Here is a 10918-nt window from a genome sequence, read left to right as displayed (position 1 = left end):
TTCTACTGAGACATACCAGCCCATAGTCTGAACCTCTGTTTTCCAGCCACCGTGAGCAACCACCTTAGGAAAATCTAACCTCCTTGGAGTGCTGGGTTTAACCTTGGGAAATTTTCACCTTCCCTACACCTTCTACAACTATCATACACCACTCCAACACCTCATCTCACTATTCTTGCCCTCCAAAACCCTTCAACTAACTTCCTGTAGCAGTTTAGGACATCTTGCAGCAAATTAGGATATCCTGTAGTAGTTTCATGTAGCAGCCTGTTTTGACCAGAAATGATAGGATAACCTAGTATAGGAGTAGGTTAACCCCTCAGCTTGGAGTCCATACCCATGAGTGCCACCTAGACTAGCCTTCCCATTCCTTTCCCTCTTGCAAGAACATATAACGTTGGCATTTATATTTATGAAGTTAGCACTTAAAGACTCTTCTTCTTTGTAGATGTAAATGAGATAGTTAATGCATGCATATGTGAATTTTGAGATGATAGAGTAACTTTCCATTTCTAAGCAGTCCTAATTGTTAGATGATCAATTGCAAGCTTAGCATAGTTTCCTTTCTGCAAAGTGATTTGTGTCATTCCATAGCTAGATGATTTATGGCATTACATAGCATTTACCATTTGGCAGCTTTCATTCCATGAATAGAAAAGCATTTACTTTCCTGCATTAGAACTAACTTTACATTCACTGTCAGTAGTCAGACTCCTTTTAGTCAATAGAGGACTGGTTTGGAACCCTAATGGTCAAGCGCCCCAGTTGAGAAGTGACATGAGTAGAATGATGCATCTGTTGTGTATATAGCATTGTCACCTCCAAGTTTGTATGAAACCCCAGGTTGATAAAGTAAAGTTGGTAGCCCTAGGAGTTGCAACATGCTTGCTACAATATTGAGGCTCATTGGGGAGGTCGCTTCATTAATTGTTGCAAGATGATAATGAATACATGATGTGTTTTTTTTGTCAATAAAAGGAATAACTCCGTTAACTAGAGTGGAATGTCTCTCCATGATACATTCTTCTATAAGAACTCTTAATCATATAAGATATCCTTTAACATGAAAAAATATGAAACTCTCACATGCAGTGGCATACAAGGATCCTCCAACAAAATGGAAAACAAAGATCTCAACATCAAATCATCATCTTAGAAAAAAAAGAAAAAAAGAAAAAAAAGACATGCCATCAATGCATCTTATACCTCCACTTCCGGGGATGGCCTAAAATGCATAACTCTGTTGAAGAAACGGATAACACTTGTTGAATTCCAAGTGAAAAATCGTGAAATTTGACTATAAACTTGACCTATTTTTGACTCGGTCAAATTTTGGCTCCCAGGGGATCTCAAAGATTCTCTTCTACGGGTTAATTGAAATTCAACTACTCAGATGAAGAAACTGATCATGCCATCGCATTCCTTGCGAAAAGCTAGTTCAAATTAGTATAAACTCAACATATTTCCAACACCTTCAAAATTATGCCCCTAAGGATTCTTAAATATTCCTCAAATATTCCTCATAGAGAATATTATTCCAAATATTCCCTAACATATGCTCTAACAATATTCCTAGAATATTCTTGAAATTTGTCTCTTCATTGGCCTGTCTGTGCTCTCACCTCTCGTGTATTCTCCATTGTTCCCTTTGAACCATTTAAATGGTATTTTATAATAAAGTGTGAGGGTGAATAAGACAAAGTCCGTGGTTGGCATAGTCATATTAAGTTACTTGTTGTTGGAGAGGTTTTGGGTTCAAAACCCATGGACTCTTAATTTTTCTTTAATATGGTTTTAAAGCCCAATTTTGGTTTTAATATAGTTTTCAAACCATATAGTATATGGTAAATGTATGTCCATGTTGTAACGACTCCCCAAACCATGAGAATAAGACAAAAATGGAGGTTGCACCATGTCAAGGCCACTTAGGCCTAATTTGAGGTGCCATGTGGCACCATGTGATTGGTCCATGTGGTAGTCTCTCATTGGTCCACATCATCTACCACCTACTTGTCATTTGTCGACTTGTGGTGTTGCCATGTCTCCTACTTGTGGGTCCACCTGGTTTTTTGACTGGGCTACTACATCAGCATTGTGGGTCCACTAGGCTTGGTGAACTTTTTGCCATGTTGCAGCTTGGGGATTGCCATGTGGCACCTTGGGTTGACTTTCACTTTGACTTTTGACTAATTTGACCAAAACTTTGACTGGTCATAAATTTTTCATATGAACTTGGATTGAGGTGTTGTTTACATCGTTGGAAAGATTACGGCAAGCTCTTAGAAATGGTTATGGTTTCATTACAATCTAAGGAATTTTCCATTTGAGCATTTCCTGAGCCCTCTTTGACTTTTGAGCGTTTCTGGAGCCACCTGGATCATTCCTCCCCATTGAGGAGCTCTTGGTCCTCCAAAAGTATGAACAAAATCTGCAATATGTTGTACTCTCTTGTCTACACAACAAGTGCCCTAATAGGCCACACTTCCTTCTCCTCCACCTTTGTTATTTGGAGCCATAAGTGATGAAATTACACCTATAGTACATCTTTTCAAAATACATGTTCAGTTACATGACCTATGATGACCCAAGAAAGCCCCATACTTTCCAAGAGTTTATAACACCCTCTTTGGTCATGTTTACATCAAAATCACAACATAAATCAATACCCCATCTATCAACAAAAAAAAAGGACAAAAAATCGCCATCTTGCTTTTCTTACAATCATCTCACACATATGATTTGCAAAATGCGGCCGTGAAAAGCTACTATATCTAATAAAACCATCTCTCACTCAACAAAGTGAATGGGTCATCTCCCTGTAGTCGTTTTTCTTGTTGAAAAACTTCACCAACTAGTTCCTTCATATGTGATTTTTGGTCATGGAGTACCTAACATGTGGCTCCCCGATGTCCATCCTTGCTGTAGTGATTGCAATGATTCTTTATTTTCCAAAATTTCTGGACCATCTTGGAATGCTTGTTCCTAGTTCATCCCTGATGAGGAGAACTTCCTGTAGAATCTTCACTATCATTGGAATGTGGTGATGTACTCCCTTCATCCGTTGTTGGTTGGTCATTTTATTTTCTTGGAGCATCCTCAAACTTCCTTTTTGACATAATCAAGTCCTACATAGTGAGGAAATTCCTCCACTTTGAAGGGATTCATAATGCCTCGACCATTAATGCTGAGGCCCTTTTCTTGATACCCCATTTTCTTCAACAATTTTCATCCAATTCCTATAGTATGTTTCTCAAAAGAAACAAAATAATCATTATAAGAAGAACATGAAATTGAAGAATTCCTTTTTACCTTAGGGTTGTTATGCTACAACTTTTCCAAGGCCTCCTCCTTGGCTTGTAATTGATATCATAAACTTTCTTTCTCCTCCTCTGCTTCTTGTAGGAGTCTCTTCGATTTCTTGGAGCCATGTAGTCTTTGGTGCCCTTTTCATCTTTAGCAAAACATCTGCTGAAATATTTGACCTGAATCGGACCCCAAGTCAATAGGTCCATCACCCACAATTCCGAGGGCTGCAATCTTCATCTCATCACCTAAGTCAGGTACCAGGTCAATTGGTACAACACCTGCAAATACTACAGTTGTGATCTTCTCCTCATCCTTTGATTCAAAATCTTGGTCTTGTTGCATGTGATCCAGGTGGATGTTGGTGGCCACCCACCTATCCCATTAGGACCCCCACAACTATCTCTTTCAGTTTTTCAGTTTCCATAATTGTAGCACAATTTACTATTTTTAGCAGTTTTTCGAGTCCTAAACTTCCGAAGCCATTTTGAGGCCCTAAACGACGTTTTTCGAGAAAATCGGGAACAATATGGTTTATAGACCGATGTTGCTCTTTCCAAAGTTGTAGTTCTCGGATAGATATTTCTAACAAGATATTTTGCGCGTCAAACGAATATCGTATGCCAAAGTTACGACCCTAGGAAGTTGATGTACCAATTTACCCAAATGGGGCCCACAATTTTGCGTTTCATCTTCTAGGGTTAGGTTTTTGGATGTTTATGGTTTTCCATTATTTCTCAACAATAAATAGGCCTTCGAGTCTCATTGTGAGAGAGTTCAGAGACATGTAGCCGCCACATCTCTTCTCAGAGATAATCTACCATCGCCCTAGCTGGTTTATTTCCATTTCTGTTTGTAAGCATATTTCAGTATTTTACATTAATGAAATGAAGTATTATTTCTGCTGCATCTCTATATCTATGGTTATTTCTGTAATTTGTTGTGTTCATGTTTAAATCCGGATCAGTGGTATCAGAGTGGTCTACTTTTTTCTCTGTTTTTCTTTGCATGTCCCAACGAGGTCGGGATATAAGGAGTTAGGGCTTGAACTGGTCGAACCTTTGCAAGACCAGCCTCACAAATCTCGATGGCCTCCCATGGCGGATGAAAAGAAAGACGAGGTGCTGGAGATCCTATCAAAATCTTTCTTGAAGAAGCCCTTGAGCGGCAAAGGAATGCGATGATGGACAACTTTTCCCATATCCTTCAGCGGCTACCTAGAGGCAACGCATCAACTTCCAACAGCTACTTTGGAAATGCCACACCATTTAAGGTACAAGTTAATTTTGAAATCCCCATATTCGAGGGTCAAATAGATGCAGATGCCATAGATAAATGGTTAAATCTTCTAGAAGGATATTTTTATGTTCATAATTTTTCCAGTTGGGAAATGATTATTTTCGCTCTTCTCAAAGTAGCCCCCCACGTCAAGGACTGGTGGGAAACCTACTGTGAGTAGAAGGATGAAAGTACGAGCTCACTATTTTCAGCCACACCCACTTGGAATTCCTTCCGGGATGCCATCAAGGAGCAGTACTACCCTGTCAAAAGCTATGAGGACAAATACATAAAGTGGACCACGCTGCGACAAGGAAGGGACCAAGATGTGCCAGAGTTCACAAACGTTTTTCATACCCTTCGCACACAGTTGGGTATCAAGGACTCTGAGCTACATTTGGTACTCAAATACCATGGCTATCTACACAGATACATCCAAGAAGAGATGGAGTTCCTTAACATCTCCTCGCTTGGCACAGCGTACCGATATGCTGTCAAAATCGAGCAGAAGTTCAAACAAAAGAAGTGAGACTTTGGATCTGCGAATCTGAAGCAAGGGAAAGGCTTCCCCAAATTGCAGAACCAAGGACAAACCCAAGACAGGGCAACCCAAGATAGCTCGTCGCAGTCGCAAGAAAAGAACAACACCACGAAGTTGAAGAAGGACATAGGAAAGTGGTGTGAGTTCCATAAGAGCCCCACTCACAACACAAGTGAGTGTCGGACTAAGTAGTCACTGGTGGCCAAGTTGAAGGCTTCAGAATCAGATGCATGTTCCAACCCTGAATCATAACCGACAAGAGGAGTGGTAAAGGGAAGCAGATCATTGACGTGGAGTCCAGCGCTACTATTGCCACCACCAAGATCCAAAGAATGAGCCCGAAGATCCAGAGGAGGGGGAGCGTCTTTTCCACTCACAAATGTGGGTGAAGGGTTCGCCGCTGTAATTCATTGTCGACAGTCGCAGCCAAAAGAACATCATTTCAGTAGAGGTCGTGAAGCGGTTGGGCCTACTGACTACACCACACCTGCAGCTGCACAGTATCGGGTGGCTTTACTAAGGACAAGATCTCCGAGTTCGCCAACAGTGTCGCCTTCCCTACATCATCAAGCCCTTCACAGATGAGGTATTGTGTGATGTTGCACCTCTTGATGTTTGTGATGTACTATTAGGCCAACCATACTTATGGAGGTGAAATGCTATGTATGAGTCAAGGCCTCATGCTGTTATTATTACTTTGGGTAATTCATTATACAGGATACCAGAGGTAGCCCCATCTACCGCTACCTCTTTGATCGCTTCTAAGAAAGGTAGCAAGCTCATCTCCCAGACTAGGAAATTCATTTTCTATTTGGTTCACTCTCAAAGTAAGGGGAAGAACATCGCCACATCCATGACCCCCGCGAAGTGTTCCTCCATGTAGTAGCAACAATAGATGGGTACGGTCATGAAAGCAGACAATAACATCTTCTCCTCACCCACAAGGACACTGTTGCACTGTCAGGTCAAGAATTCATTCGATCTGACTCCTAGAGCACCTCTACCTAATGGGCCGATATATCACCGCTTCATTATGAAAAATGACAAATACAAGAAGCGACGTGGTCCGTACACCAGTACCAAGGCTGTGGGGAACAATGATTTGGAGCACAACATTCCCCAATTCCTTCGCTTGCACCGAGTGTTCAATGTGGACCGCCCTCTACCATTCTTCCCACCATTACTAGACACATCAGAGATTGCAGAACAACTCACCAGGGACCAAGTTCAGTAGATGGAGGAACTCAATGCAATGGGGACCATTACTTCCTAAGGGGGGAGGAATGATCCAGGTGGATGTTGGTGGCCACCCACCTATCCCACTTGGACCCCCACAACTGTCTCTTTCAGTTTTTCAGTTTTTTGTAATTGTAGCACAATTTACTATTTTTAGCAGTTTTTTGGGTCCTGAACTTCCGAAGCTGTTTTGAGGCCCTAAACGACGTTTTTTGGGAAAACCGAGAGCAACATGGGTTGAAGACCGATGTTGCTCTTCCCAAAGTTGTATTTCTCGGATAGATCTTTCTAATAAGATATTGTGCATGTCAAACGAAGATTGTATGCCAAAGTTACAACCCCGGAAAGTTGATGTACCAATTTACCCAAACGGGGCCCACAGTTTGGCGTTTCATCTTCTAGGGTTAGGTTTTTGGATGTTTATGGTTTTCCATTGTTTCTCAACAATAAATAGGCTTTTGAGCCTCATTGTAAGAGATTTCAGAGGCATGTAGCCGCCACATCTCTTCTTAGAGATAAACTACCATCGCCCTAGCTGGTTTATTTCCATTTCTGTTTATAAGCATATTTCAGTATTTTACATTAATGAAATGAAGTATTATTTCCACTGCATCTCTGTATCTATGGTTATTTTTGTAATTTGTTGCGTTCCTGTTTAAATTCAGGTCAACATGGTAGCGACCATCTTCTGCATCTCTTTTCTACCATTCTTCCTTGGCCTTAATTTTGGATGCAATTTCCAGCAATGCTCCTCATCATGCCCTTCTTTCTCACAATGAGTACAAGAGGGCTTTGCTTTTTTTCTCTTAGTTGTTGTTGTCCTCTTTGGGTAGTCATATTGCTTATGCTTCCCCCTTCTTTCAAGATGTACAACTTTCACACTAGCTTCATCAAGAGTTTTAGGTTCAAATAATAAAAAAGAATGGCACAAATAACTATGCAAAAAGCTAATGTATTTCATCAACGTCTCAAGAGAGTCTAATGGAACATTCAATGCTAATGATTGTTTTCTAAAATCCTCTGTAAAATTATGAATATTTTGACCTTTACTTTGTTTCAAATGTTTCCATTCCATCATGGCCTTCTTCCTGTAGCCCAATGGGTAAAATTTTCCTCTTAAAGAAGAAACAAACTCATACCAAGATGAAAGAATTTCAAAATTACTCTTACCACCTTTCTACAACTTGCTTTCCCACCATATGAGAGCAGTGACACTCAATCGAAGGGATGCTAACTGGATTTTTGTCTCATCCTCTTTGATTCATTGTATGCAACAATATACTTCTACATGTCTGATCCAATTATCTATCTTTTCTACATTAGAGTCTCCACTAAACATAGGTAAATCGAATTTGACATCCAACTTGAAAAAGGGTTTTTTATGAGCTTTTCTACCTTTAGAATGATGAGAAGAGGAAGAAGAACAAATTTCAATAGAAGATGGAGAGGTAGGTTCAAGAGATGGCTCTTCTCCTTCACTTTCATGATTTACCGAGGCATGATCATCTGGTCCTTCTTTCTTCTATGGTTTTGCCATTGTTTTCTCATATTCTGCAAACAATTAGTCCACTTTTTCTACCATGATGTAGAATATCTTGTGATAATTTCACTCTTCCTCCAACCGAGCATCCTCATTTTCCATTTCTCTTCTTTGTGTTGCACACCCCACTTCTAGATCAAAGGACTTAAGTGTTCCTTCACCTATTTGGAGATTTGCCTTGGTTATCATACACTTGCAATCCACATCAACATAATACCTTCTCTGGTACCAAACTTGATCCAAATATTCTCACTTCAAAGATGCATACATAATTTCATATAAAAGAGCATGTAACCATAAAAAGGTATCACATAAAAGAAGCGGAAATAAAATGCATCCATGAGAAGCAGAGACACAAACAAGTTTATAATGGAGTTCATCTAGGGTGGACTATGTGTTCGGGCCAGTTTTAAGAGTGGGGAGGCTGTTCCATTAATTGCTGCAAGATGATGATGAATACATGATGTGTTTTTTTTGTCAATGCAAGGAAGAACTCCCTTAAATAGAGTGACATGTCTCTCCATGAGACGTTCTTATATAAGAAATATCACTCATATAAGCTATCCTTTAGCATGAAAAAATATCAAACTCTCACATGAAGTGGCATACAAGGATCCTCCAACAAAATGGCAAACAAGAATCTCAACATAAAATCATCATCTCAACAAAAAACAAAAGAAGACATGACATCAATGCATATTATACCTCCACTTCTGGGGATGGCCTCAAAATGCAGAACTCTGCTGAAGAAACATACAACACTGTTGAATTCCTAGAGAAAAATAGTGAAATCTAATTGTAAACTTGACCCCTTTTTGACTCGGTCAAATTTGGGCTCCCTAGGAATCTCAAAGATTCCTCAAGGATTCTCTTCGATGGGTTCACTGAAATTCAGCTACTCAGATGAAGAAACTGATCATGCCATCACATTCACTAGTTCATTTGAGTATAAACTCGACATATTTATGACACCTTCAAAATTTTGCTCCAAGGGACTCGTAAATATTCCTCAATGATTCCTCATAGAGAATATTCTTTGAAATATTCCCTAACATATGGTCTAACAATATTCCTAGAATTTTCTTGAGATTCATGTATTTATTGGTATACCTACACCCTCATCTCTCATATATTATCCATGGTTCCATTTGAACCATTTGAATGGAATTTTATAACAAAGTGTCATGTGGTAGGCTCTCATTTGTCCACATTATCTGCCACCTACTTGCCATGTGTCGACTTGTGGTGTTGCCATGTCACCTGCTTGTAGGTCTACCTGGTTTGTTGACTGGGCTACTACATCAAATTTGTGGGTCCCACCAGGCCTTTTGACTTTTCTTCCATGTGGAAGCCTAGGGATTTCCACGTGGCACATTGGGTTGACTTTGACTTTGACTTTTGCCTAGTTTGACCAAAACTTTGATTGGCCATAACTTTTGCATACGAACTCGGATTGAGGTTTCGTTTGCACCATTGGAAAGCTTGAGACAAAATATTTGATATGGTTATGGTTTAATTATAATCCAAAGACTTTTATTTTTGAGAATTTCCTGAGCCCTCTTTGGCTTTTGAGCGTTTCTGAGGCCACTTGGATCACCCCTTTTCTGTATTATTCCTTTCATATAAACACTCCCATCATCATCTCTAATCTCTTTGACTGCCTCAGTTCCAGATAGTAATGGTTCTTCCACTCTTGTTGTTCTTTGTATAACTATATCTTTATAGGTAGCACTAACTTCTCCTCCCAAAATTTCTCTAGATCCATCTTGTAGAAGGGTGTCTCCATTAGTTGAATTTTGGGATCCTCATAGTTGTTGCCCAATTCCTTGATGAAGATAAAGGGGTAGTACCATTCACCAACTATAAAAATAGGGGATCTTTTCTTCAAGAAAGATGAATTGGAAGGGGCTAATTGTGCCCTCAAGTAAGCATTCTCGCCTCAAACATATGTAAGTTTGTCATGTTTACCATGTAAATATTTGGGGCTAATTGACCAACCATCCCTACATAGAAACATTGGAGGAAAATCATCAGAAGTGATGCACTTTGAAGTGAATCCACATCTCTTTCGAATTACTTGGATTTGTTGGTATGGATTGTTGGGTTCCAAAGATCTAGGACATAAGTCTTTGATACATCTACAAATACAAAACTTAGTCATGTATTCTTCTATGGAGTAAGTTTCCACCAATCTACACACAAGTTGAAATGCTTAACAACCACCCTTCTCATTCTTTTTCAGTTACCCAATTGTATAAATTTTTTATAAACAACAAAGGTCAACTGTTGATTGAGGAACACTTTATTTAATTATGATATATGCTAAATACTTTTGTTATGACTGGTATGCCTTTGAGCCAAAATAAAACTATCCCTTGAGTTACAAACACTAAAGGAAAGTTCCATTCTCTTCTATAAGAAACACAACTTGCTTATTTTAAAGATTGGAAACACTATTACAATCATAATGTTATCCAAATATTCTCCCCTTTAACAAAATAAAATTTCTCTCAAAATATTTCTTCCCTGTGGAGGGAAATAACCTAATCTCACTACAAAAAAATGATTTTATAGCTCACATTCCATAGGGTTTATCAATCTCTAATTTCTCATCTGAAACCACTATTGTTCTGAAAAGAGATGTCAAGGTTGATTAATCATTGGGAGGAATTTGATTGTGAAATGAAATTCCATAATTAGGCATAATGGTAGAGCCTTTTCCAACATTATATTATATAAGTATGATGACAAATGATATGGCATGGCCTTTATTTTGTCTGCCATATTTTTATAGGTCTATTGAATTTCCTGGGATGGAAGAGTGGCTTCCATGGCATGGTTGAGGTTCAAATTTTCCATTTCATCTAATGGCTTCACTACTTGAAACAACAACCTGGCTACTTCAAGCGTGCTTATGATTTGTCTATGTGATAACAAAGATTTTGTGGAGGTCGCTGAGTTTTGTTAAAATCTTTGAAACTTTCGTTGTCTCCAATCCTGAAGCAAGAGATGAAGAAGTT

This window comes from Pinus tabuliformis, chromosome 5_1, assembly GCF_031772625.1.
Source record: "Pinus tabuliformis cultivar Carrire ecotype Pingquan chromosome 5_1, CPIR1, whole genome shotgun sequence".
NCBI classification, from domain to species: Eukaryota; Viridiplantae; Streptophyta; class Pinopsida; order Pinales; family Pinaceae; genus Pinus; species Pinus tabuliformis.
This window is presented reverse-complemented; position numbering follows the sequence as displayed.